General features: G+C 36.0%; 1 protein-coding gene across 3 annotated transcripts in view; it reads right to left on the reverse strand.

Moving 5' to 3' along the window:
- The window catches only part of NAALADL2 (N-acetylated alpha-linked acidic dipeptidase like 2), a 1,512,458-nt gene that overhangs the window by 1,357,676 nt on the left and 128,569 nt on the right, over nucleotides 1–26,213 (reverse strand). The gene's annotated exons all lie outside the window — the stretch shown is intronic.

A 26,213-nucleotide genomic window follows, 5' to 3' on the forward strand; every position in this document is an offset into this window, starting at 1 on the left:
CTGAGCACTTTATTGGGCTTTCTGGATAAATTAATACCAAGAAAGTACCTTCCCAGAAAAAGGACTATAGCCTACATCTTTACACAATAAACAAATTGGAAGTTTGCTTCATATAATTTTTTTTTGCTAGGCATGTAACTGGCATGAATCTGAGTATCTAATACTAGTCAACATGAGGATACTGACATGACTATGGGCCAGAGCTATAAGGATGGTGCATTCATCAAGATAAATCCTATGAGTTTATAAGCCTTTTGAGTAAGTAGCCATTTAGACTTAGCTTATTATCACTCAGAACACATATGGTTGTATTTCTATGTACAAGTAAGTGTGTAATAATTGTTAAGTTGAATTACATGGAAACATTTTTACATTTTAAATACTGACACATTTGCAATGCAGAAGACTGAACAGTAAACTCAAATGGATTATGCACTTAAAACTGTTTACTTTCACTTCAGTTTAGAGGACACTGATGGAAAGCACAAATATAAGGCTTTACTTACTAAAATTTAACCAAGTCTGACTTGTTTATTTTAAACTATCACTTTGTTCTGGTCTCCACAACCTTCTTCCCTCTTCCCATTGCGCTTTACATGTAGTCTAAACTTCATTTTCATTATTTATTGAGGTCTATTTTTCCTTCACCCTCATTTAGAATAAGTTACAGAAATTTGTCTTCTTGTTTGTGTAGAATATGGAAAAAAATATATAAACTTTGTAAATTTGTGTGTAACAGACTACATACAAAGCATTCATGTAATTGCAAATACTTATTAATTTTTATATATTATAACTGGTATGCTTAATCATTACACAGCTCAGTTGTATGTTAATAACCTCAAATTTATGGGAACTCAAAACTCCTACAATTACAAAACTTGAATAAATCTTATTAATATATTCTCAGCTTTTAAGTTATAAAATATCTTTTCTGTATCTTTATAAAATGGGTTTTGGGATACATGAAAAAGAGATGCTTTTTTTCTGAGGCTAAACAATCTCTTTAAGATGTTTGGGGGGCAAGAGCCCATATACCCATGACTATACCAAACAAAACTAGCCCAGGCAAGAAACGAAAACTTTATCAGCACTGCACGCCATCTCACCCTCAGCACTTGTCTTCAAAACTTAATTATGCATTAGAGTCTCCAATTCATTTCTGTCTAACCTGAGATTTAAGATGTAAGACTTCTGGAAAGTCTCTCATGGAATATGTCTGAAAGTCAGATATTAACCTTACTGCCCATCACTGCAACCATGACTTCCCAGATCATGAACAAAATCTGATGGGGACTGGTGCTCTCCTGTTAATGACCTGCTTGGGTATTAATTCCATCTCTGGGAAGCTCTGCCTGGAAGAATGCCACATTTGTGAGTAGTCTTGACTTCTTTTATTTTTTTTTAAATATCTTTATTGGAGTATAATTGCTTTACAATGTTGTGTTAGTTTCTGCTGTATAACAAAGTGAATCAGCTCTATGTATACATACATCCCCATATTCCCTCCCTCTTGCGTCTCCCTCCCACCCTCACTATCCCACCTCTCTAGGTGGTCATAGAGCACCTAGCTGACCTCCCTGTGCTATGTAGCTGCTTCCCATTAGCTATCTGTTTTACATTTGGTAGTCAATGCTACCCTCTCACTTCGTCCGAGCTAACCCTTCCCCCTCCCAGTGTCCTCAAGTCCATTCTCTACGTCTGCACACCATACACAAAAATAAACTCAAAATGGATTAAAGACCTAAATGTAAGGCCAGACACTATAAAACTCTTAGAAGAAAACATAGGAAAAACACTCTTTGACATAAATCACAGCAAGATCCTTTTTGACCCACCTCCTAGAGAAATGGAAATAAAAACAAAAATAAACAAATGGGACCTAATGAAACTTAAAAGACAGAAAAGGAAACCATCAACAAGATGAAAAGACAACCCTCAGAATGGGAGAAAATATTTGCAAATGAAGCAACTGACAAAGGATTAATCTCCAAAATATACAAGCAGCTCATGCAGCTCAATATCAAAAAAACAAAGAACCCAATCCAAAAATGGGCAGAAGATCTAAATAGACATTTCTCCAAAGAAGACATACAGATAGTCTTGACGTCTGACAGGCAAGTTGTTTGAATAAGATAGTGCTGCTTCTCAGACTCAGGGAAAATCAAATTCATTTAACGCACAGCTGTGATGTGGGTGATATCAAAAACTGCACACAAGAAATGATGCCTACAAAGCACACCATCTGAATTTTAACGGCTGAGTGACAAGTCAGGGAGTGGGCAAATTATGCTAACAGAAACAGAAGGAAATGTAAGAATCAATGAAAGAAAGAATATGTTTTCTTTCATACTCTTTAAAAGTCATTGCTAGACACTTTTAAATATGAAAGTTAGACTCACTAGGTAACTGATCACATTGAAATTCAGCAAAATCACACTCAATTTCATGTAGAGTCAAAAAGGAAGATGGTGAAAACTGTTGGGTAATTGTACTCAAAATCTTTCTTACAGTATCAGTTAGCGTATATATTTTAAAAGATATAACTTTAATATATGCAAATGTTAAATGCAAGATAAGTGAAGTAAAATGAGAGAAGGCAAATAGATTGGTCAATTCAAATCTCTTGATATGTGTGTGACTGGGGAAGGAGACAGAAACTGTAATTAACTGGATGATTATTGGACAGACAGTTCAATTTAGCATTGGTAGATTACCTCATTTATATATCATGTCACCTTGCACGGTCCCTAGCACATAACTTAATAAATGTTCTTATTAACATGCTTAATAAATGTGTCTTGTCATAGGCATAGAGAAGTGTTTAATTTTTTATTTGTTTCTGTTAGGGGTGGTGTTTCTTTACTCTGCAGATGCCTTGACTCCATAACACTTCATAATGGACTCCAATTCCAAGTCTGTAAGTGCTATAAACTACTGTGTGAAAAACTGGGGGTTATTGGATTAGTTTAGCTTTGAAAACTACTAAGTATCAGTTAATGGAATAGAAAGCCCAGGAAAAAAATGACCCATAATACTTAGTAAGGGAGAGGAACCAAGATGGCGGAGTAGAAGGATGTGCTCTCACTACCTCTTGCGAGAACAAGAGAAACACAACTAGCTGCTGGACAATCATCGACAGGAAGACACTGGAACTCACAAAAAATGATACCCCACAACCAAAGACAAAGCAGAAGCCACAATGAGACGGTAGGAGGGGCACAATCACAGTAAAATCAAATCCCATAACTGGTGGGTGGGAGACTCACAGACTGCAGAAGACTTATACCACAGAAGTCCACCCACTGGAGTGAAGGTTCTGAGCCCCACATCAGGCTTCCCAACCTGGGGGTCTGGCAACGGGAGGAGGAATTCATAGAGAATCAGACTTTGAAGCCTACTGGGAATTGATTGCAGGACTTTGATAGGACTGGGGGAAACAGAGACTCCACTCTTGGAGGGCACACACAAAGTAGTGTGTGCATTGGGACCCAGGGGAAGGAGCAGTGACCCCAGGGCAGACTGAACCAGACCTACTTGCTAGTGTTGGAGGGTCTCCTGCAGAGGCAGGGGGTGGCTGTGGCTCACTGTGGGGACAAGGACACTGGTAGCAGAAGTTCTGGGAAGTACTCCTTGGTGTGAGCCCTCCCAGAGTCTGTCATTAGCCCCAGCAAAGAGCCCAGGTAGGCTCCAGTGTTGGGTTGCCTCAGGCAAAACAACCAACAGGGAGGGAACCCAGCCTCACCCATCAGCAGTCAAGCAGATTAAAGTTTAACTAAGCTGTGCTCACCAGAGCAACAGTCAGCTCTACCCACCACCAGTCCCTCCCATCAAGCCCCTTAGATAGCATCATCCACCAGAGGGCAGACAGCAGAAGCAAGAAGAACTACAATCCTGCAGCCTGTGGAACAAAAACCACATTCACAGAATGGTAGGAAAGATGAAAAGGCAGAGAGCTATGTACCAGATGAAGGAAAAAGATAAAACCACAGAAAAACAACAAAATGAAGTGGAGATAGGCAACCTTCCAGAAAAAGAATTCAAAATCATGATAGTGAAGATAATCCAGGATCTCGGAAAAAGAATGGAGGCAAAGATTGAGAAGATGTAAGAAATGTTTAACAAAGACGTAGAAGAATTAAAGAACAAACAAACAGAGATGAACAATACAATAACTGAAAGGAAAACTACACTAGAAGGAATCAATAGCAGAATAACTGAGGCAGAAGAACGGATAAGTGACCTGGAAGACAGAATGGTGGAATTCACTAGTGCAGAACAGAATAAAGAAAAAAGAATTAAGAGAAATGAAGACAGTCTAAGAGACCTCTGGGACAAAACTAAATGCAACAACATTCGCATTATGGGGGTCCCAGAAGGAGAAGAGAGAGAGAAAGGACCAGAGAAAATATTTGAAGAGATTATAGTTGAAAACTTCCCTATCTTGGGAAAGGAAAGAGCCAACCAAGTCCAGGAAGCACAGAGAGTCCCATACAGGATAAACCCAAGGAAAAACACTCTGAGACACATAGTAATCAAATCGGTAAAAATAAAAGACAAAGAAAACTTATTGAAAGCAGCAAGGGAAAAACGACAAATAACATACAAGGGAACTCCCATAAGGATAACAGCTGATTTCTCAGAAGAAAATTTACAACCCAGAAGGGAGTGGCATGATATAATTAAAGTGATGGAAGGGAAGAACCTACAACCAAGATTACTCTACCCTGCAAGGATCTCATTCAGATTCGATGGAAAAATCAAAAGCTTTACAGACAACCAAAAGCTAAGAGAATTCAGCACCACCAAACCAGCTCTACAACAAATGTTAAAGGAACTTCTCTAAGTGGGAAACACAAGAGAAGTAAAGGACCTACAAAACCAAACCCAAAACAATTGAGAAAATGGTCACAGGAACATACATATTGATAATTACCTTCAACGCAAATGGATTAAATGCTCCAACCAAAAGACACAGGCTTGCTGAATGGATACAAAAACAAGACCCATATATATGCTGTCTATAAGAGACCCACTTCAGACCTAGGGACACATAAGACTAAAAGTGAGGGGATGGAAAAAGATATTCCATGCAAATGCAAATCAAAAGAAAGCTGGAGTAGCTGTACTCATATCAGATAAAATAGACTTTAAAATAAAGAATGTTACAAGAGACAAGGAAGGACACTACATAATGATCCAGGGATCAATCCAAGAAGAAGATATAACAATTATAAATATATATGCACCCAACATAGGAGCACCTCAATACATAAGGCAACTGCTAACAGCTATAAAAGAGGAAATCGACAGTAACACAATAATAGTGGGGGACGTTAACACCTCACTTACACCAATGGACAGATCATCTAAAATGAAAATAAATAAGGGAAAAGAAGCTTTAAATGACACAATAGACCAGATAGATTTAATTGATATTTACAGGACATTCCATCCAAAAACAGCAGACTACACTTTCTTCTCAAGTGTGCATGGAACATTCTCCAGGATAGATCTCATCTTGGGGCACAAACCAAGCCTCAGTAAAGTTAAGAAAATTGAAATCAAATCAAGCATCTTTTCTGACCACAATGCTATGAGATTAGAAATGAATTACAGGGAAAAAAACGTAAAAAACACAAACACATGGAGGCTAAACAATACGTTAGTTAATAACCAAGAGATCACTGAAGAAATCAAAGAGGAAATCAAAAAATACCTAGAGACAAATGACAATGAAAACACGACGATCCAAAACCTATGGGATGCAGCAAAAGCAGTTATAAGAGGGAAGTTTACAGCTATACTAGCCTACTTCAAGAAACAAGAAAAATCTCAAGTAAACAATCTAACCTTACACCTAAAGGAACTAGAGAAAGAAGAACAAACAAAACCCAAAATTAGCAGAAGGAAAGAAATCATAAAGATCAGAGCAGAAATAAATGAAATTGAAACAAAGAAAACAATAGCAAAGATCAATAAAACTAAAAGCTGGTTCTTTGAGAAGATAAACAAAATTGATAAACCATTAGCCAGACTCATCAAGAAAAAGAGGGAGAGGACTCAAATCAATAAAATTAGAAATGAAAAAGGAGAAGTTACAACAGACACTGCACAAATACAAAGCATCCTAAGAGTCTATTACAAGCAACTCTATGCCAATAAAATGGACAACCTGGAAGAAATCGACAAATTCTTAGAAAGGTATAGCCGTCCAAGACTGAACCAGAAAGAAACAGAAAATATGAACGGACGAATCACAAGTAATGAAATTGAAACTGTGATTAAAAATCTTCCAACAAACAAAAGTTCAGGGCCAGATGGCTTCACAGGTGAATTCTATCAAACATTTAGAGAAGAGCTAATACCCAAGCTTCTCAAACTCTTCCAAAAAATTGCAGAGGAAGGAACACTCCCAAACTCATTCTATGAGGCCACCATCACCCTGATACCAAAACCAGACAAAGATACTACAAAAAAAGAAAATTACAGATCAATATCACTGATGAATATAGATGCAAAAATCCTCAACAAAATACTAGCAAACAGAATCCAACAACACATTAAAAGGATCATACACAATGACCAAGTGGAATTTTTCCCAGGGATGCAAGGGTTCTTCAATATACGCAAATCAATCAATGTGATACACCATATTAACAAATTGAAGAATAAAAACCATACGATCATCTCAATAGACGCAGAAAAAGCTTTTGACAAAATTCAACACCCATTTATGATAAAAACTCTCCAGAAAGTGGGCATAGAGGGAACCTACCTCAACATAATAAAGGCCATGTACAACAAACCCACAGCAAACATCATTCTCAATGGTGAAAAACTGAAACCATTTCCTCTAAGATCAGGAAGAAGACAAGGATGTCCACTCTCACCATTATTATTCAACATAGTGTTGGAAGTCCTAGCCACAGCAATCAGAGAAGGAAAAGAAATAAAAGGAATACAAATTGGAAAAGAAGAAGTAAAACTGTCACTGTTTGCAGATGACATGACACTATACATAGAGAATCCTAAATATGCCACCAGAAAACTACTAGAGCTAACCAATGAATCTGGTAAAGTTGCAGGATACAAAATTAATGCACAGAAATCTCTTGCATTCCTATACACTAATGATGAAAAATCTGACAGAGAAATTAAGGAAACACTCCCATTTACCATTGCAACAAAAAGAATAAAATACCTAGGAATAAACCTACTTGGGGAGACAAAAGACCTGTATGCAGAAAACTATAAGACACTGATGAAAGAAATTAAATATGATACCAACTGATGGAGAGATATACCATGTTCTTGGATTGGAAGAATAAGCATTGTGAAAATGACTACACTACCCAAAGCAATCTACAGATTCAATGCAGTCCCTATCAAATTACCAGTGGCATTTTTTTACGGAACTAGAACAAATCACCTTAAAATTTGTATGGAGACACAAAAGACCCCGAATAGCCAAAGCAGTCTTGAAGGAAAAAAACGGAGCTGGAGGAATCAGACTCCCTGACTTCAGACTATACTACAAAGCTACAGTAATCAAGACAATATGGTACTGGCACAAAAACAGAAACATAGATCAATGGAACAAGATAGAAAGCCCAGAGATAAACCCACGCACCTATGGTGAACTAATCTATGACAAAGGAGGCAAAGATATACAGTGGAGAAAAGACAGCCTCTTCAATAACTGGTGCTGGGAAACCTGGACAGCTACATGTAAAAGAATGAAAATAGGACACTCCCTAACTCCATACACAAAAATAAACTCAAAATGGATTCGAGACCTAAATGTAAGACCGGACACTATAAAACTCTTAGAGGAAAATATAAGAAGAACACTGTTTGACATAAATCACAGCTAGATCTTTTTTGAGTCACCCCCTAGAGTAATGGAAATAAAAACAAAAATAAACAAATGGGACCTAATGAAACTTCAAAGCTTTTGCACAGCAAAGGAAACCATAAACAAGAGGAAAAGACAACCCTCAGAATGGGAGAAAATATTTGCAAATGAATCAACGGACAAAGGATTAATCTCCAAAATATATAAACAGCTCATGTAGCTCAATATTAAAGAAACAAACAACCCAATCCAAAAATGGGCAGAAGACCTAAATAGACATTTCTCCAAATAAGATGTACAGATGGCAAAGAAGCACATGAAAAGCTGCTGAATATCACTAATTATTCGAGAAATGAAAATCAAAACTACAATGAGGTATCACCTCACACCAGTTAGAATGGGCTTCATCAGAAAATCTACAAACAACAAATGCTGGAGAGGGTGTGGAGAAAAGGGAACCCTCTTGCACTGTTGGTGGGAATGTAAATTGACACAGTCACTATGGAGAACAGTATGGAGGTTCCTTAAAAAACTAAAAATAGAATTACCATATGATCCAGCAATCCCACTACTGGGCATATACCTAGAGAAAACCATAATTCAAAAAGACACATGCACCCCAATGTTCATTGTCGCACTATTTACAATAGCCAGGTCATGGAAGCAACCTAAATGCCCATCGACAGACGAATGGATAAAGAAGTTGTGGTACATGCATACAATGGAATATTACTCAGCCATGAAAAGGAACGAAATTGAGTCATTTGTTGAGACGTGGATGGATCTAAAGACTGTCACAGAGAGTGAAGTAAGTCAGAAAGAGAAAAACAAATATCGTATATTAACGCATGTATGTGGAACCTAGAAAAATGGTACAGATGAACCGGTTTGCAGGGCAGAAGTTGAGACACAGATGTAGAGAACAAACATATGGACACCACGGGGGGAAAACTGTGGTGGGGTGGGGATAATGGGGTGCTGAATTGGGCGATTGGGATTGACATGTATACACTGATGTGTATAAAACTGATCACTAATAAGAACCTGCAGTATAAAAAAAAAACAAACAAAAAAAACGAACAACTAATACTAAACTTTCTTTGGGTTATTTGTACGGATATATGTTAATATAAATGTTTCAGACATTACATGAAATTTCTAAAAATCTTATATGTTTTGGTATAATGTTATGTCATAATTCTAGTTATTACTTTAAAATGTATATCTCAGAAATAACTAAATTTCCTTGTCAATGGCATTATTATGATCTTTCATCAAATCTTTAACTGTGGTCATTTTTAAGTCTTTTGTCATTTACAGACAGTTCTGGGTGTACTCTGATGCTGTTGCAAAAATGTTCCTATAAATGGGTTTCATCTTCAAGGAATTCATGGAAAAGACTCGGACAAGTACAGGTTTCTGGTAACTGACTATACTGCTGAACTGAATGAATAAGCATTTTCAGAACTTTAATGGAAAACTGATGAATTCATAAAAGTGCTAACAAAAGATCAAGATTAAAAAAAGAATTAATTACATAGGACTGAGTGAACTGATGAGGATGATTATAATTTTTGTGACTTTCTGTTTGAATTTAAAAAAAAATAAAAAAAAAAAGTACTTAGTAAGGAAAGGCTTGACTTCTGGCACATAAGATGTTTGTAAAAGAGAATGGAGAACAAAGGCACAGTTCATAAGAATCCCTCCTCTCTCATCTCTGGGCTTTGAATTGCTTGAGGACACGCCCATAGTCTACTGATGTGCAAAAGGAAGAGAAAGCTGCTCAGACCCATTCTGTCTCCCACAGTGGAGGTTCTTTCCTTTGACATAAACATGGCACGAGTCAGGGGAAAGGCTGATCTCTTCTCCCTACCTGAGCCATCAACTGTATGCACTGCCTTCTCCATATATAATTCAAAATAAAATTTAAAAATTTGACCATGGAAAGTCCAAGTAAGTTCTGCTTTTTCCTAATATGACTAATCCTTTTATCCTTAAAAAAAGAAATCTTTGCTGGTTTTTGTTTGTTTTGTTTTTTAGGTACTCCATATATACCTAGTCCATCTAATGGTGAAATTCAGAATTATTTCTCTCTCTCTCTCTCTCCCCCCCAACTCCCCAAATCTAAGAGAACAGAGATGCAAAGAAAAAACAACAACAATAAACGTGGTTTTTAAAAGCCTCAGCTTCCACCTGAGTCTACATTCCTTCTAAAAAGCAATGGGGTGAAAGTAAGGAAAGCTAAGAAAATTAATTAGGCTTTTGGAATTCTAATACAAGATGGAGTTAAATAAAAATGATGAAAAAATTAGTTGTATCACTTCAAAAACTCACTTTTCATTTCTTTAGTGTATTTTTTACTGTTTTATTTATTCACCTTTTAAATATTTTAAATTTTTTATACAATTTTAAAGGTTACTTTCCATTTACAGTTATTACAAAATATTGGCTATATTCCCCATGTGGTACAATACATCCTTGAGCCTATCTTACACCCAATAGTTTGTACCCCCCATTCCCTCACCCCTATATCACCTCTCCCCCCTCCCCACTGGTAACCACTAGTTTGTTCTCTATATCTGAGTCTGCTTCTTTTCTGTTATATTTACTAATTTGTTGTATTCTTTAGATTTCACACATAAGTGACATCATACAGTATTTGTCTTTCTCTGCCTGACTTATTTCACTTAGCATAATGCCTTCCAAGTCCATCCATGTTGCTTGCTGCAAGTGGCAAAATTTCATTCTTTTTTTATGAAATAAACTCAAAATGGATTAAAGATGTAAAACCTGATAAATGTAAGACCTGATACTATAAACCTCCTAGAGGAAACATAGGCAGAACACTTTTTGACATAAATCACTTTTCATTTTAGTAAATTTCATTTATGCTATTACAGTTGTCAAATTAATAGGGGTCAAAATAATGAAATTATTTAGTATTTTTAACTGGAAGGAGAAGTGATATAAATTTTCAATGTCTCAAGTAGAAAAATTATCTTTTTCAACCAAAGCCCACGTACAATGATGTATTTATCACACTTTCTACACAGTTAAACTGAAACAAACATGCCCCTTAAGATCTGACCCTAAGCTCTATTCACATATTTTTACTCTAACTCCTTCACTGCTAAAGTAGAATCTGACCTAGCTCATTTACCCACCTATGCTGAACGCTAGAGGATAAAGGTTGTGGAATACAGTTTTTTTTCTTACTTACATCAAACACCCAAGGCACTAAGACTTATATTTACAATCACCAAAATTCCCACAAAAAGCGTCTTAACTGTAGATTTTCCAAAGAAAATTAGCAATTACCACCAAAAAATTAATCTCATAAATAATTTGAATACTAAAAGTATTCTCACACATAATAAAGCTAAGCCTTTTCCGGTTATACCAAATTCAAATAGGTTATAGTTTTATTTATATTTTGTTATCTATTATATCTTTGTCTACATTATTCTGCTGTGCCATTACTCATTTCCTAAATTCCCAAGTATCTGTTCAGTGATGTTAAAAGAAGTATGATATAGAGGCGGAGCGAATGACTATTATTTGGTGACTGTAGTAAGCACTATTCCAAAATCCCTTCCAACTATGATACCCTTTCCTTCAGATCTCTAAAATAGAAGAGAAAACAGTCAACAAACATACAAATAAAAAATAAAAATAGAAAATAGAAATAATTAGAAGCACTCTAATTTGCTGTACTTATTAATATGTAGTTCTTACCTATTATACTTCTAACTAAATAATTCTACCCATATCAATACATATTTTAAGATTTTAATTCTTGATTTTTTATTAAAATATTTACAACCTAAATAAGATTAGCTTTTATGAACCTTGCAGAAGTCCTTTATTTTCTTACTGGAAAGAAAATTTATTGCGAATTGAAAACACATATATTACAGGTGAAAGCAATCCCATTTTCCTTCTAAAACATAAAGTTCAAATTTTTTGGAGACAATAAAGATATAAACAGCATCTGCAATCATATTTTAAAATTCGATAATATTTTTAAATTCTTTGAACATATTGCACAAAAGCAGTTAAAACATGCTGCAAGGAGGAAAGAGCAAATTTTTAGGAAAAAAAAATGAAGAAAATAAGCTCAATATCTTCTAAAATTATGGAATGATCTTATGCACCAGAAAAAAAAGTAAATTACATTTTAATTATTTATATCATACTAAGATGCAACACTAAGTGACCTATTTTCTCAAATTGTGAGAAAAACACAAATAACTATAGAAAAAGATAAATATTAGTAGACAAAATTAGGTCAAAATCTCAGCTATTTGCAGCATATGGTTTCACCAGAAAAATTTAAAAAAAACAGCATATTTTGACCTAGCAGGTAAGATAACAATTTGAATTTTACTTAATGGTCATACTTAAATGTGAACAAATATAAAACCTCAAAAGTTTGCCCAGGAGAGCCAGACCTTATCTCAGACATTATTTTAGACCATATTTCTATTTTAAGTTAGAAGCTGAAATAGCACCAGGAATAAATAACCTTTAACATAAGTATACTGCAACAGTTTTCTAAACACTACAACCTCTGTCATCTCATTTAATCCTCAGAACAACCCTATGATGTTCAATCAATTTGACCCCTTTGAAAATTGAGTAAACAAATTGACATATGCCCCAAATGATGAAATAAGTAAGAATCATGGTGTGAACTTAAGAACTAGAACCTCAAGCTTTAGTCTCAAATTACATTATCTACTGCATTCTCACTTCACGTATCTTTAAGGCTATTCCCAGACTGTTTCTGAATGATACTCTATTTCTTAGCAAATCTGATCCATTAGAATTTATGGTTGTGAAGTTTATGAAGAAATACTTTTTTATAGTGTCTTAGTCTATTAGGGCTGCTATAACAAAATACCACAGACTGGGTGGCTTAAACAACAGAAATTTCTCACGGTTCTGGAGGCTAGAAGTCATTGCCAGGGTGCCAGTCTGATTAGGTTTGGGGAAGACCCTCCTCCAGATATCAGACTGCCAACTTCTATGTCCTCACGTGGTAGAAGAGGCAAGGGAGCTCTCTGGGACCTCTTTCGTAAGACCATTAATGTCATTCATGAGGGCTCTACTTTCACGACCTCATCACCTCCCAAAGGCTCCATTTCCTAATACCATAGACATTGGGCATTAAGATTTCAATATATGAATTTTAAGGAGACACAAACATTCAGACCACAGCATATAGTTTATCTGTAAATCTTAGCAGGGGCTTTCAGACTACTCTCAGAAGAAGACCCTCTGGAACCTATCTGATGTCAGTTTTACTATCCTTTATGGAAATGCAGGGGTGTGCAGATAATCAATCAGTACTTCTCAAACCTTTTGGTTTCATGACCACTTTGTACTCTTAATAAGTACTGAAGACTCCAAACAGCTTTTGTTTCTATGAGTTAAATCTATGGCTATTTACTGTATTGGAAATTAAAAAATAAAACATTTAAAAATAGTTTAACTCATTTAAAAATAACAATAAGACTCATTACATATTAAGATAGTGTATTTTTATGAAAATGGTTAGTAAGAAGAGTGGCATTGATTTACAATTTTGCAAATATTTTTATGCCTGCTTAATAGACAACAAAATTCTCCTATCTTATTCTGAATTCAAACTGTTTCATTACATTAAAATATAACTGTATTCTATGTGTTCAAAAGTTAAGGAGACATGGGAGATAAACAAAAATGACCTAAATCAAATGTCTAAAGATGAAAACTACAATGTGTGAGGTGAAAACACAGAACCATTGAAATTAATGGTAGATTAGACTCTGCAGAAGAAAATGTTAGTAACCTGAAGGCATAGCTATAGAAAAACTCCAAAATTAAACACAAAGAAAGTTTTTCTTTTAAACTAATGAAGAGAAGAATGTCAGCAAGCCATGGGACAACTACAAGTGGTCTAATACACATGAAATTGGATTCCTCAAAGGAAAGGAGAGAGAGAAAATAGAAAAAATATTTAAAGAAATAATGGCCAAAATTTCTCCATTTTTAAATGAAACCTATAAACCCACACATCTAAGAAGCTCAAGAAGTCCAAGCACAAGAAACATGAAAAAAGAAAAAGAAAAAAAGAAATGAATTAAAAACGGCAATGTTGACAGCAGGAGAGGCTGTGCTTGGGGCAAAAGGATAGAAGACAATTTTGTACATTCTGCTCAATTTTGTTATGAAACTGTTGGGGGTCCAGGGCAGGCCACACCAAATTATGCCTCAATGGTATATTGATTATTTTAATTACAGTTACTTCAGAAATGGCCAATTCAGGAGGGAAACTTTGACCCTCCTCTCTGTCTCCCTGAAAGCAGAAAATAAATCTCCCATGTGAAAGGTACCCTCTCTCTATGGGGGGTGGGGTCAGGGGTGAGGTGGTGGTAGAAAGATAAACCTTATTATCAGAGAGATCAGGAATTCAGGGCCAAGAAGCCTATATAAGCACACCTTGTTATGTCTTTACTAATTTACTACCCAAACCCAAACTTTGCTTATATTTCTAGTAACTAATCACCCAAACCTTAATTTCTTTGTCCTGTCAATTCTTCTCAAATTGTTTCTTTGTCTAAGAAGTATAAAAGCTGCCTGTTTTGGCAACTTCTTAGGTCCTATTTCTGAGACCTCTGTGTGCACAAATTAAACTTGTTTCTTTTTTTCCTGTTAATCTGTCTTGTGTCAATTTCCAGGCACAAGAACTCAAGAAGGGTAGAAGGGGAAACTTTCTCCTCCCCAGCAAACCTAAAAGTGGTCTAAAAGATAGGTTTAAAGAAAAAAAGATATGAGAACTAATAAGTATTTTAGCATGGTTGCAGGATATAAGATTAATATAAAAATGCATTTCTATATACTAGCAACAATCAAAATTGAAATAAAATACCATTTAAAATAGCATTAAATATATGAAATAGGGATAAATCTGACAGAAAATGTAGATTAGTACACTGAAAATTACAAAATAGTACAAAAAGTAAAGACATAAATAAATAGATACACTGTGCTCATGGTTTAGAAGATTCAACACTGTTAAAAAGCAGTTTTCCTCAAATTGATACATAGATTTGGTATAATCCCAGTAAAAATCTCAGGAGATATTTTGTAAAAATCGACAAACTGATTCTAAATGACCTACAAGAGCCAAAATAACTGGAAAAAAAAAATTTGGAGGACTAACATTCCATGATTTCAAGACTTGTTATAAGCTACAGTAATCAAGATTCTGTGTATTAGCATTGAAAAACAGAAAAGTAGAAGAAAATACAGCCAGAAGTTGACCCACAAATATATGAACAAATTATTTTTGAAAAAAGGGTAAAGGCAAGTCAGTGGAGAAATTGGTCTTTTATCATATGAATATACAATTATATCTCCACATGCAAAAAAATGAACTTTGATCAATAACTTATACCATACACAAAAATTAATTCAAAGTGGATCCTAGACCTCATCAAGATGAGAGACTTGTGGTCTTTGAAAGACACTTTAAGAAAATGATAAAGACAAGCCATAGACCAGGATAAAATACTTATAAAGCATGTAGCTGATAAAGTACTTGCATCCAGAATATAAGAATCCTCAAAGGTCAATAATAAGAAAACAAAAACAATTTTTAAATGGGCAAAATTATTTACACACTGTACCAAAGAAAATATGCATATGGCAAATAAGGACATGAAAAGGTGCTCAACAACATCCCCATCAGGGAAATGCAAATTAAAGCTACAACAAGATGCCACTGCCACTATCAGAATAGACAAAATGAAAAATACTGAGGTGAAGATGTGAAGAAAATGGAACTGTGTCATACATAGCTGGTGGGAATTGGCAGTTTGTTAAAAAGTCAAAATACACCTACCACATAATACAACTATTCCACTCTTCAGTATTTCCCCAAGAGAAATGAAAGTGTATGATCACATATGATCATACAAAACTTGTACACAAATGTTAATAGCCCAAATCTGAAAACCCAAATACCTTTCAATAGCTGAATAGATAAACAAATTGCAGAATATATACACAATGTAACACTACTCAGGAATAGGAAGGAATGAATTACTGAAATACACTACAACATGGATGAACCTCAGAATAATTATGTGGGATAAAAGAAGCAATACTGAGAGAGAGAGAGTTGGGGTGGGGAGGGGATGGCAGAGAGAATATATGAATGAGAATACTATAAACACAAAGCAGATCAGTGGTTTCCTGGGGACAAAAGGGTAGGACAGGGAATGACGGGAGAAAAGGATTAAAAGGAGCGATGGGCATGTTTATTACCTTCACTGTAGGGATGATTTCACACATGTATACATGAGCCAGAACTTCACAAATTATCACTTTTTGTGTAAGTTATTATATGACAAATATTCCTCCATAGATCTGTTTTTAAAAAGTTAAGTGGATTTCCTAATGTAAACCCTTAAAATAAGCCACATATTTGTTTCTCATCTTGGAAATATTTTTGACATAATTTTGAAAGGAAAATAGCAATTATTAAGAACTAAAAGCCCTTCCACATGAAAAACCTTACAAATGTTTAAAAGAGTGTGACTTTTTGTTACCATGACTACTCAGTAGCTCCAGAAAATATTTTTGGTTAAAGTTTCTTTGCCATTATACATTTCTGCAAGATTTGATACTTTTGTTTATATCCTTACACATTTTATGCATAAAAAAATGTTAAAGATCCATCAATGATTTAAAACAATAAATTTTTTAAAGTCCAATGATATAAAAGTCTCACTTATCCACTTGATGAATTCAGTACTAACCGTATAAATAATTATTTCAGTAAAAATAAAGAAATTATCTGTGCAGAAATTAGATTTAATATCTAAAATTTAACATTTTGATTCTTTGGATTTTATCTGCCTAAAGAGGAAATATATATTGGTTAGCTACCTCAGAATCACCCACAAAGGTTAAATATCTTTTAAAGCAGCAGTCCCCAACGTTTTTGGCACCAGGGACCGGTTTTGTGGAAGACAATCTTTCCACGTGGCAGGGGCAGGTAATGGTTCAGGCAGTAATGTGAGCGATGGCTCAGGCGGATAATGCAAGCGATGGGGAATGATGGGGAGAGGCAGATGAAGCTTCACTCGCTCACCTGCTGCTCACCTCCTGTTCTGCAGCCCAGTTCCTAACAGGCCACGGACCAGTACCAGTTTGCAGCCCCAGGGGTTGGGAACCCCTGTTTTAAAGGTAATATACCTACAACTAAGAATAAACGTATTAATTATTTTTATTTTATCAAAAATAGACAAAGGGCATCACCACTATGGCAGAAACAAAGTTAAACTGAATTATTTAGAGTTCAGCACCAACCTTATAAAAAGAGTAAAAATGTGCTTAAAAACTGACATTTTAATGTTTAAAATTTTATAGATGCAGTTGTAAAATCTGAGTTAAGATCAAATGTGTGGCATACATCTGGAGAGAATGAAAACCAATATGGAGAAGAACTGGTGCTACACAATCTTGATTCTTTTTTACTTTGTATTTGTTTTTTTGTTTAATTCTCAAACATGAGTCTGGTCTTAAATTAGTATAACAGTAACATTGAAAAATGATTAATTCTGGTGCCAGTTCTGAAGTAGATTGACATTTGCAAGTTGACTTCCACACAGTTTAGCTCCTTACACAACCAGGACAAATCCATGTGGGAATCAGACAAAACTTACAAATGACATCTCATTCAGCGCTCCACCCTCTCAGTCCTCAAGTCCACTGGTGTCACTGAGATACAAAGTTGACCCATCTCACTGCTATCTCTTAAGTTAAGTGGGCTGAGGAACAACTAATTTACAGCTTGGTAGATAAGCATGTATGTTTTCAAACAAAATGGCTTTAAGATATCTGGGACTGTAAATCATCTTTAAGAGAAAAAAAGAATTTATTTTTTCTTTTCAGTGGACACATTACCACAAAACAGAGTAGACAACATGAGTTTTCTAGCCTCCACACAAAGCATACCCTATGTCTACATAAAAAGAGGTCATGCAGCCATCTAAAGACCTGAGCTGTGACTGCCATACAATAGACAACTGAGGTAAAAAATGTTCATACATATATACCCAAACACTGTGAAGATTTTTTTGTAGTAATCAGTTTTGCAAAACTGTATCTAGAAAGCCATATAACATTCATTTTGTTTTTTATTGTTTTGTATTGCTTTTTATTGCTCTGATTGGAATACTCATTTCCCTGATAATTGCTTGTATTTATTTTATATGTGCATATGTGCATATTTTTCTCTGTGAAGTGTACGTTCAAAACTTTTGCTTATGTTTTTAATTATCTTTTTTCAGTTGGATGACAAATCCTTTGTCAAATATATATTTTGTGAATATTTTTGCCCAGCTTATGGCTCAAGTATTTACTTTTTAAATGGGGTTTTTGGATTACCAGAAGTTTCGATGAAATTTTATTATACAATTTATTTTTATGGCTTTGGTAATGTGACTGAGCTCAAATCATAAAGAATGTCTCTTATGTTTTAAGATGATTGTTAATGAAATAGAGAAAAGTAAATATAGTTTTTAATATTTACTTGTATAGTTACTACTTCTGCTCTTCTCCATTTTTTCCTATGTATCAATTTACCATCTGGTATTGATTCTCCTCAGCCTGAAGAAATTCCTTTAACATTAATTAGAGTGCAGATATGCTCTTGAAATCCATTCAATTTTTTAATGAGAAAATATCTTTGTTTCATCTTCAAATTGAAGAACATTTTCACTGGATATAGAATTGAAATTGATAGATTTTGATAGATTTTTTCTTTCTGTGCTTTAAAGATGTTGTTCTAGTGTCTGCTGTCCTCCTTTGTTTCTGATGAAAAATAATCAGTCACATTCTCCCTATACATAATGTGCTGCTTTTTCTCCAGCTACTTTCAATATCTTCTTTTTAACATTTGTTTTCAGGAGTTAGCCAATGATGTGCCTAAGTGTGGTATACCTTGTATGTATGCTGTTAGGGTCCCTGAACTTCTTGGATCTGAAAATCAATTATGTTCACAAAATTAGAGACTTTGGGTCCAGTATATCTTCAAATACTTCTATGCCCCATTATTTCTTTCCTCTTTTTCTGAGATCACAAATCCACATACATTGGACCCTTAATATTGTTCCACAGTTCAGTGAGACTCTCTTCTTTTTTTTAATCTTTTATTCCCTTTGCCCTTCAGATCAGATAATTCCTATTGATTTATCTTTACATTTATTGTCCATTTCTTCTGCATTCATCAGCTGCTCTTGGCCCCACCCAATAAATTTTTCATTTTGTATATCTATTTTCTAGCTCTAAATTTTCCATTTTAAAAACATAGTTTCTATTTCTCTACTATGATTCTCTATGACTTCACTCACTAGGACCATATCTTCCTCTAAACCCTTCTGTATATTCATAAATCCTGCTTTAAAAATCTTTTCAGCTGATTTCAACCCCTGGTTTATCTCAGAGTGAATTTATATTCACTTTTTTTTTTAACATCTTTATTGGAGTATAATTGCTTTAAAATGGTGTGTTAGTTTCTGCTATGTAACAAAGTAAATCAGCTATACGTACACATATATCTCCATATCCCCTCCCTCTTGTATCTCCCTCCCAACCTCCCTTATCCCACACCTCTGGGTGGTCACAAAGCACCGAGCTGATCTCCCTGTGCTATGTGGCTGCTTCCCACTAGCTATCTATTTTACGTTTTGTAGTGTATATATATCCATGCCACTCTCTCACTTCGTGCCAGCTTACCCTTACCCCTCCTCGTGTCCTCAAGTCTATTCTCTACCTCTGTGGCTTTATTCCTGCCCTGCCCCTAGGTTCTTCAGAACCTTTTTTTTTAGATTCCATATATATGTGTTAGCGTACAATATTTGTTTTTCTTTTTCTGACTTACTTCACTTTGTATGACAGTCTCTAGGTCCATCCACCTCACTACAAAAAACTCAATTCGTTTCTTTTTATGGCTAAGCAATATTCCATTGTATACATGTGCCATATCTTATTTATCCATTCATCTGTTGATGGACACTTAGGTTGCTTCCAAGCCCTGGCTATTGTAAACAGAGCTACAATGAACATCATGGTACATGACTCTTTTTGAATTATGGTTTTCTCAGGGTATATGCCCAGTAGTGGCATTGCTGGGTCCTATGGTAGTCCTATTTTTAGTTTTTTAAGGAGCCTCCATACTGTTCTCCATAGCGACTGTATCAATTTACATTCCCACCAACAGTGCAAGAGGGTTCCTTTTTCTACACACCCTCTCCAGCATTTACTGTTTGTAGATTTTTTGATGATGGCCATTCTGACTGGTGTTAGGTGATACCTCATTGTACTTTTCATACGCATTTCTCTACTTAGTGATGTTGAGCATCCTTTCATGTGTTTGCTGCCAATCTATATATCTTCTTTGGAGAAATGTCTATTTAGGTCTTCTGCCCATTTTTGGATTGGGTTGTTTGTTTTCTTGATATTGAGCTGCATGAGTTATTTCTATATTTTGGAGATTAATCCTTTGTCCATCGATTTGTTTGCAAATATTTTCTCCCATTCTGAGGGTTGTCTTTTTGTCTTGTTTGTAGTTTCCTTTGCTGTGCAAAAGCTTTTAAGTTTCATTAGGTCCCATTTGTTCCTTTTTGTTTTTATTTCCATTTCTCTAGGAAGTGGGTCAAAAAGGATCTTGCTGTGATTTATGTCATAGAGTGCTCTGCCTATGTTTTCCTCTAAGAGTTTTATAGTGTCTGGCCTTACATTTAGGTCTTTAATCCATTTTGAGGTGTTTTTTGTGTATGGTGTTAGGGAGTGTTCTAATTTCATTCTTTTACATGTACCTGTCCCCTTTCCCAGCACTACTTACTGAAGAGGCTGTCTTTTCTCCCTTGTATATTCTTGCCTCCTTTATCAAAAATAAGGTGACCATATGTACGTGGGTTTATCTCCGGGCTTCCTATCCTGTCCCATTGATCTAAATTTCTGTTTTTGTGCCATTACCATATTGCCTTGATTACTGTAGCTTTGCAGTATAGTCTGAAGTCCAGGAGCCTGATTCCTCCAGCTCCGTTTTTCATTCACAAGATTGCTCTGGCTACTTGGGGTCTTTTGTGTTTCCAGACAAATTGTGAAATTTTTTGTTCTAGTTCTGTGAAAAATGCCATTGGTAATTTGATAGGGATTGCATTGAATCTGTAGATTGCTTTGGGTAGTATAGTCATTTTCACAATATTGATTGTTCCAATCCCAAGAACATGATATATTTCTCCATCTGTTTGTATCATCTTTCTTTCATCAGTGTCTTACAGTTTTCAGCATACAGTTCTTTTGTCTCCTTAGGTAAGTTAATTCCTAGGTATTTTATTCTTTTTGTTGCAATGGTAAATGGAGTGTTTCCTTAATTTCTCTTTCAGAATTTTCATCATCAGTGTATAGGAATGCAAGAGACTTCTGGGAATTTATTTTGTATCCTGCTACTTTACCAATTCATTGATTAGCTCTAGTAGTTTTCTGGTAGCATCTTTAGGATTCTCTATGTATAGTATAATGTCATCTGCAAACAGTGACAGTTTTACTTCTTCTTTTCCAATTTGGATTCCTTTTATTTATTTTACCTCTCTGATTGCTGTGGCTAAAACTTCCAAAACTATGTTGAATAACAGTGGTGAGAGTGGGCAACCTTGTCTTGATCCTGATCTTAGTGGAAATGGTTTCAGTTTTTCACCATTGAAAACGATATCAGCTGTGGGTTTGTCGTATAGGGCCTTTATTATGTTGAGGTAAGTTCCCTCTCTGCCTACTTTCTGGAGGGTTTTTGTGATAAACGTGTGTTGAATTTTGTCAAAAGCTTTTTCTGCATCAATTGAGATCATCATATGGTTTTTCTCCTTCAAGTTGTTAATATGTTTTATCACATTGATTGGTTTGCATATATTGAGGAATCCTTGCATTCTTGGGATAAACCCCACTTGATCATGGTGTATGATCCTTTTAATGTGCTGCTGGATTCTGGTTGCTAGTATTTTGTTGAGGATTTTTGCATCTATGTCCATCAGTGACACTGGCCTGTAGTTTTCTTTTTTTGTGACAACTTTCTCTGGTTTTGGTATCAGGGTGATGGTGGCTTCGTAGAATGAGTTTGGGAGGGTTCCTCTCACTGTAATACTTCGGAAGAGTTTGAGAAGGATGGGTGTTAGCTCTTCTCTAAATATTTTATAGAATTCGTCTGTGAAGCCATCTGGTCATGGGCTTTTGTTTGTTGGAAGATTTTTAATCACAGTTTCAATTTCAGTACTTGTGATTGGTCTGTTCATATTTTCTATTTCTTCCTGGTTCAGTCTCGGAAGGTTGTGCTTTTCTAAGAATTTGGCCATTTCTTCCAGGTTGTCTATTTTATTGGAATATAGTTGCTTGTGGTAATCTCTCATGATCCTTTGTATTTCTGCAGTGACAGTTGTTACTTCTCCTTTTTCATTTCTAATTCTATTGATTTGAGTCTTCTCCCTTTTTTTCTTGATGAGTCTGGCTAATGGTTTATCAGTTCTGTTTATCTTCTCAAAGAACCAGGTTTTAGCTTTATTGATGTTTGCTATCATTTCCTTCATTTCTTTCTGATCTGATCTTTATGATTTCTTTCCTTCTGCTAATTTTGGGGTTTTTTTGTTCTTCTTTCTCAATTGCTTCAGGTGTAAGGTTAGGTTGTTTACTTGAGATGTTTCTTGCTTCTTGAGGTAGGACTGTATTGCTATAAACTTCCCTCTTAGAACTGCTTTTGCTTCATCCCATAGGTTTTGGGCCATTGTGTTTTCATTGTCAATTGTTTCTAGGTATTTTGTGATTTCCACTTTGATTTCTTCAGTGATCTCTTGGATATTTAGTAGTGTATTGTTTAGCCTCTGTGTGTTTGTATTTTTTACAGATCTTTTTCCTTTAATTGATATCTAGTCTCATAGCATTGTGGTTGGAAAAGATACTTGATACAATTTCAATTTTGTTAAATTTACCAAGGCTTAATTTGTGACCCAAGATATGATCTATCCTGAAGAATTTCCATGAGCACTTGAGAAGCACTTGTATGCTGTTGTGTTTGGATGGAATGTCATCTAAATATCAATTAAGTTCATCCTGTTTAATGTATCATTTAAAGCTTGGGTTTCCTTATTTATTTTCATTTTGGATGATCTGTCCATTGGTGAAAGTGGAGTGTTAAAATCCCCTACTATGATTGTGTTACTGTCAATTTCCCCTTTTATGGTTGTTAGCATTTGCCTTATGTATAGAGGTGCTCCTATGTTGGGTGCATAAATATTTACAATTGTCATATCTTCTTCTTGGATTGATCCTTTGATCATTATGTAGTGTCCTTCTTTGTCTCCTGTAATTGTCTTTATTTTAAAGTCTATATTGTCTGATATGAGAACTACTACTCCAGCTTTCTTTTGCTTTCCACTTTCATGGAATATCTTTTTTCATCCCCTCACTTTCAATCTGTATGTGTCCCTCGGGCTGAAGTAGATCTCTTCTGGACAGCATATATACGGGTCTTGTTTTTGTATCCATTCAGCCAGTCTATGTCTTTTGGTTAGAGCATTTAATCTATTTTCATTTAAGGTAATTATTGTTATGTATGGTCTTATAACTATTTTCTTAAGTTTTTTGGTATGTTATTTTATGTCTTTTCCTTCCCTTGTGTTTCCTGCCTAGAGAAGTTCCTTTAGCATTTCTTGTAAAGCTGGTTTGGTGGTGTGAATTCTCTTAGCTTTTGCTTGTCTCTAAAGGTTTAATTTCTCCATCGAATCTGAATGAGATCCTTGCCGGGTAGAGTAATCTTGGTTGTAGGTCTTTCCCTTTCATCATTTTAAATATGTCCTGCCACTCCCTTCTGCCTTGCAGAGTTTCTGCTGAAAGGTCAGTTGTTAGCCTTATGGGGATGCCTTGGTATGTTATTTGTTGCTTTTCCCTTGCTGTTTTTAATATTTTTTCTTTGTAGTTAATTTTTGAAAATTTGATTAATATGTGTCTTGTCATGTTTCTCCTTGGATTTATCCTGTATGGGACTCTCTGTGCTTCCTGGACTTGATAACTATTTCCTTTCCCATATTAGGTAAGTTTTCACCTATAATCTCGTCAAATATTTTCTCAGTCCCTTTCTTTTTCTCTTCTTCTTCTGGGGCCCCTATAATTCGAATGTTGCTGTGTTTAATGTTGTCCCAGAGGTCTCTGAGACTGTCCTCAATTCTTTTCATTCTTTTTACTTTATTCTGCACTGCAGTAGTTATTTCCACTATTTTATCTTCCAGGTCACTTATCCGTTCTTCTGCCTCAGTTATTCTGCTATTGATCCCTTCTAGAGAATTTTCAGTTTCATTTATTGTGTTGTTCATCACTGTTTGTTTGCTCTTTCGTTCTTCTAGGTCCTTGTTAAACGTTTCTTGTATTTTCTCCATTCTATTTCCAAGATTTTGGATCATCCTTACCCTCATTACTCTGAATTCTTTTTCAGGTAGACTGCCTATTTCCTCTTCATTCGTTTGGTCTGGTGGGTGTTTACCTTCCTCCTTCATATGCTGTGTATTTTTCTGTCTTCTCACTTTGCTCTACTTACCATGTTTGGGGTCTCCTTTTCGCTGGCTGCAGGTTCGTAGTTCCCATTGTTTTTGGTGTCTGCCCTCAGTGGCTAAGGTTGGTTCAGTGGCTTGTGTAGGCTTCCTGGTGGAGGGGACTGGTGCCTGTGTTCTGGTGGATGAGGTTGGATCTTGTCTTTCTGGTGGGCAGGACCACATCTGGTGGTGTGTTTTGGGGTGTCTGTGAACTTATTATGATTTTAGGAAACCTCTCCGCTAATGGCTCGGGTTGTGCTCCTGTCTTGCTAGTTGTTTGGCATGGGGTGTCCAGTACTGGAGCTTGCTGGTTATTGAGTGGAGCTGGGTCTTAGTGTTGAGACAGAGATCGCTGGGAAAGCTCTCACCCATTGATATTACGTGGGGCTGGGATGTCTCCAATGGTCCAATGTCTTGAACTCGGCTCTCCCACCTCAGAGGCTCAGGCCTGACACCCGGCCGGAGCACCAAGACCTTGTCAGCCTCACAGCCCAGAAGAAAAGGGAGAAAAAAAAAAAAAAAAAGAAAGGAAGAAAGAAAAATAAAATAAAATAAAGTTATTTAAAAATATGTTATTAAAAATAAAAAAATTAAAAAGTAATGAAAGAAAGAAAGAAGGAAAGAAAGAAAGAAAGAAAGAAAGAAAGAAAGAAAGAAAGAAGAGAGCAACCAAACCAGAAAAACAAATCCACCAGGGATAACAAGTGCTAAAAACTATAAAAAAAAAAAGAAAAAAAAAAAATAGACAGACAGAACCCTAGGACAAATGGTTAAAGAAAAGCTATACAGACAAAATCACACAAAGAAGTATACACATATACATTCACAAAAAGAGAAAAAGAAAAAAAAATATATTTTTTTTTAAAAAAAGGAAGAGAGCAACCAAATCAATAAACAAATCTACCAGTGATAATAAGCTGTGGATACTAAACAAAGATAAACATAAAACTAGAAGCCAATTAGATGCAGAATGCAAACCCCAAGTCTACAGTTGCTCCCAAAGTCCACCACCTCAATTTTGGGATGATTCATTGTCTATTCAGGTATTCCAGAGATGCAGGGTACATCAAGTTGATTGTTGGGATTTAATCTGCTGCTCCTGAGGCTGCTGGGAGAAATTTCCCTTTCTCTTCTTTGTTCGCACAGCTCCTGGGGTTCAGCTTTGGATTTGGCCCTGCCTCTGCGTGTAGGTCGCCTGAGGGCATCTGTTCTTCACTCGGACAGGACGGAGTTAAAGTAGAAGCTGATTAGGGGGCTCTGGCTCACTCAGGCCAGGGGAAGGGAGGGGTAGGGAATGCGGGGCGAGCCAGCGGCGGCAGAGGCCAGAGTGACGTTGCAACAGCCTGAGGTGTGCCATGTGTTCTCCCGGGGAAGTTGTCCCTGGATCACGGAACCCTGAGAGTGGCGGGCTGCACAGGCTCCCGGGAGGGGAGGTGTGGATAGTGGCATGTGCTTGCACACAGGATTCTTGGTGGCTGCAGCAGCAGCCTTAGCATTTCATGCCTGTCACTGGTGCCCACACTGATAGCCACGGCTCGTGCCCATCTCTGGAGTTCATTTAGGTAGTGCTCTGAATCTCTTCTCCTCGCACACCCTGAAACAATGGTCTCTTACGCAGGTCCAAACTTTTTCCCGGACTCCCTCCCGGCTAGCTGTGGCGCGCTGGCCCCCTTCAGGCTGTTTTCACACAGCCAACCCCAGTCCTCTCCCTGGGATCCAACCTC

This window comes from Balaenoptera borealis (assembly GCF_965194805.1).
Source record: "Balaenoptera borealis genome assembly, chromosome: 5".
NCBI lineage: Eukaryota > Metazoa > Chordata > Mammalia > Artiodactyla > Balaenopteridae > Balaenoptera > Balaenoptera borealis.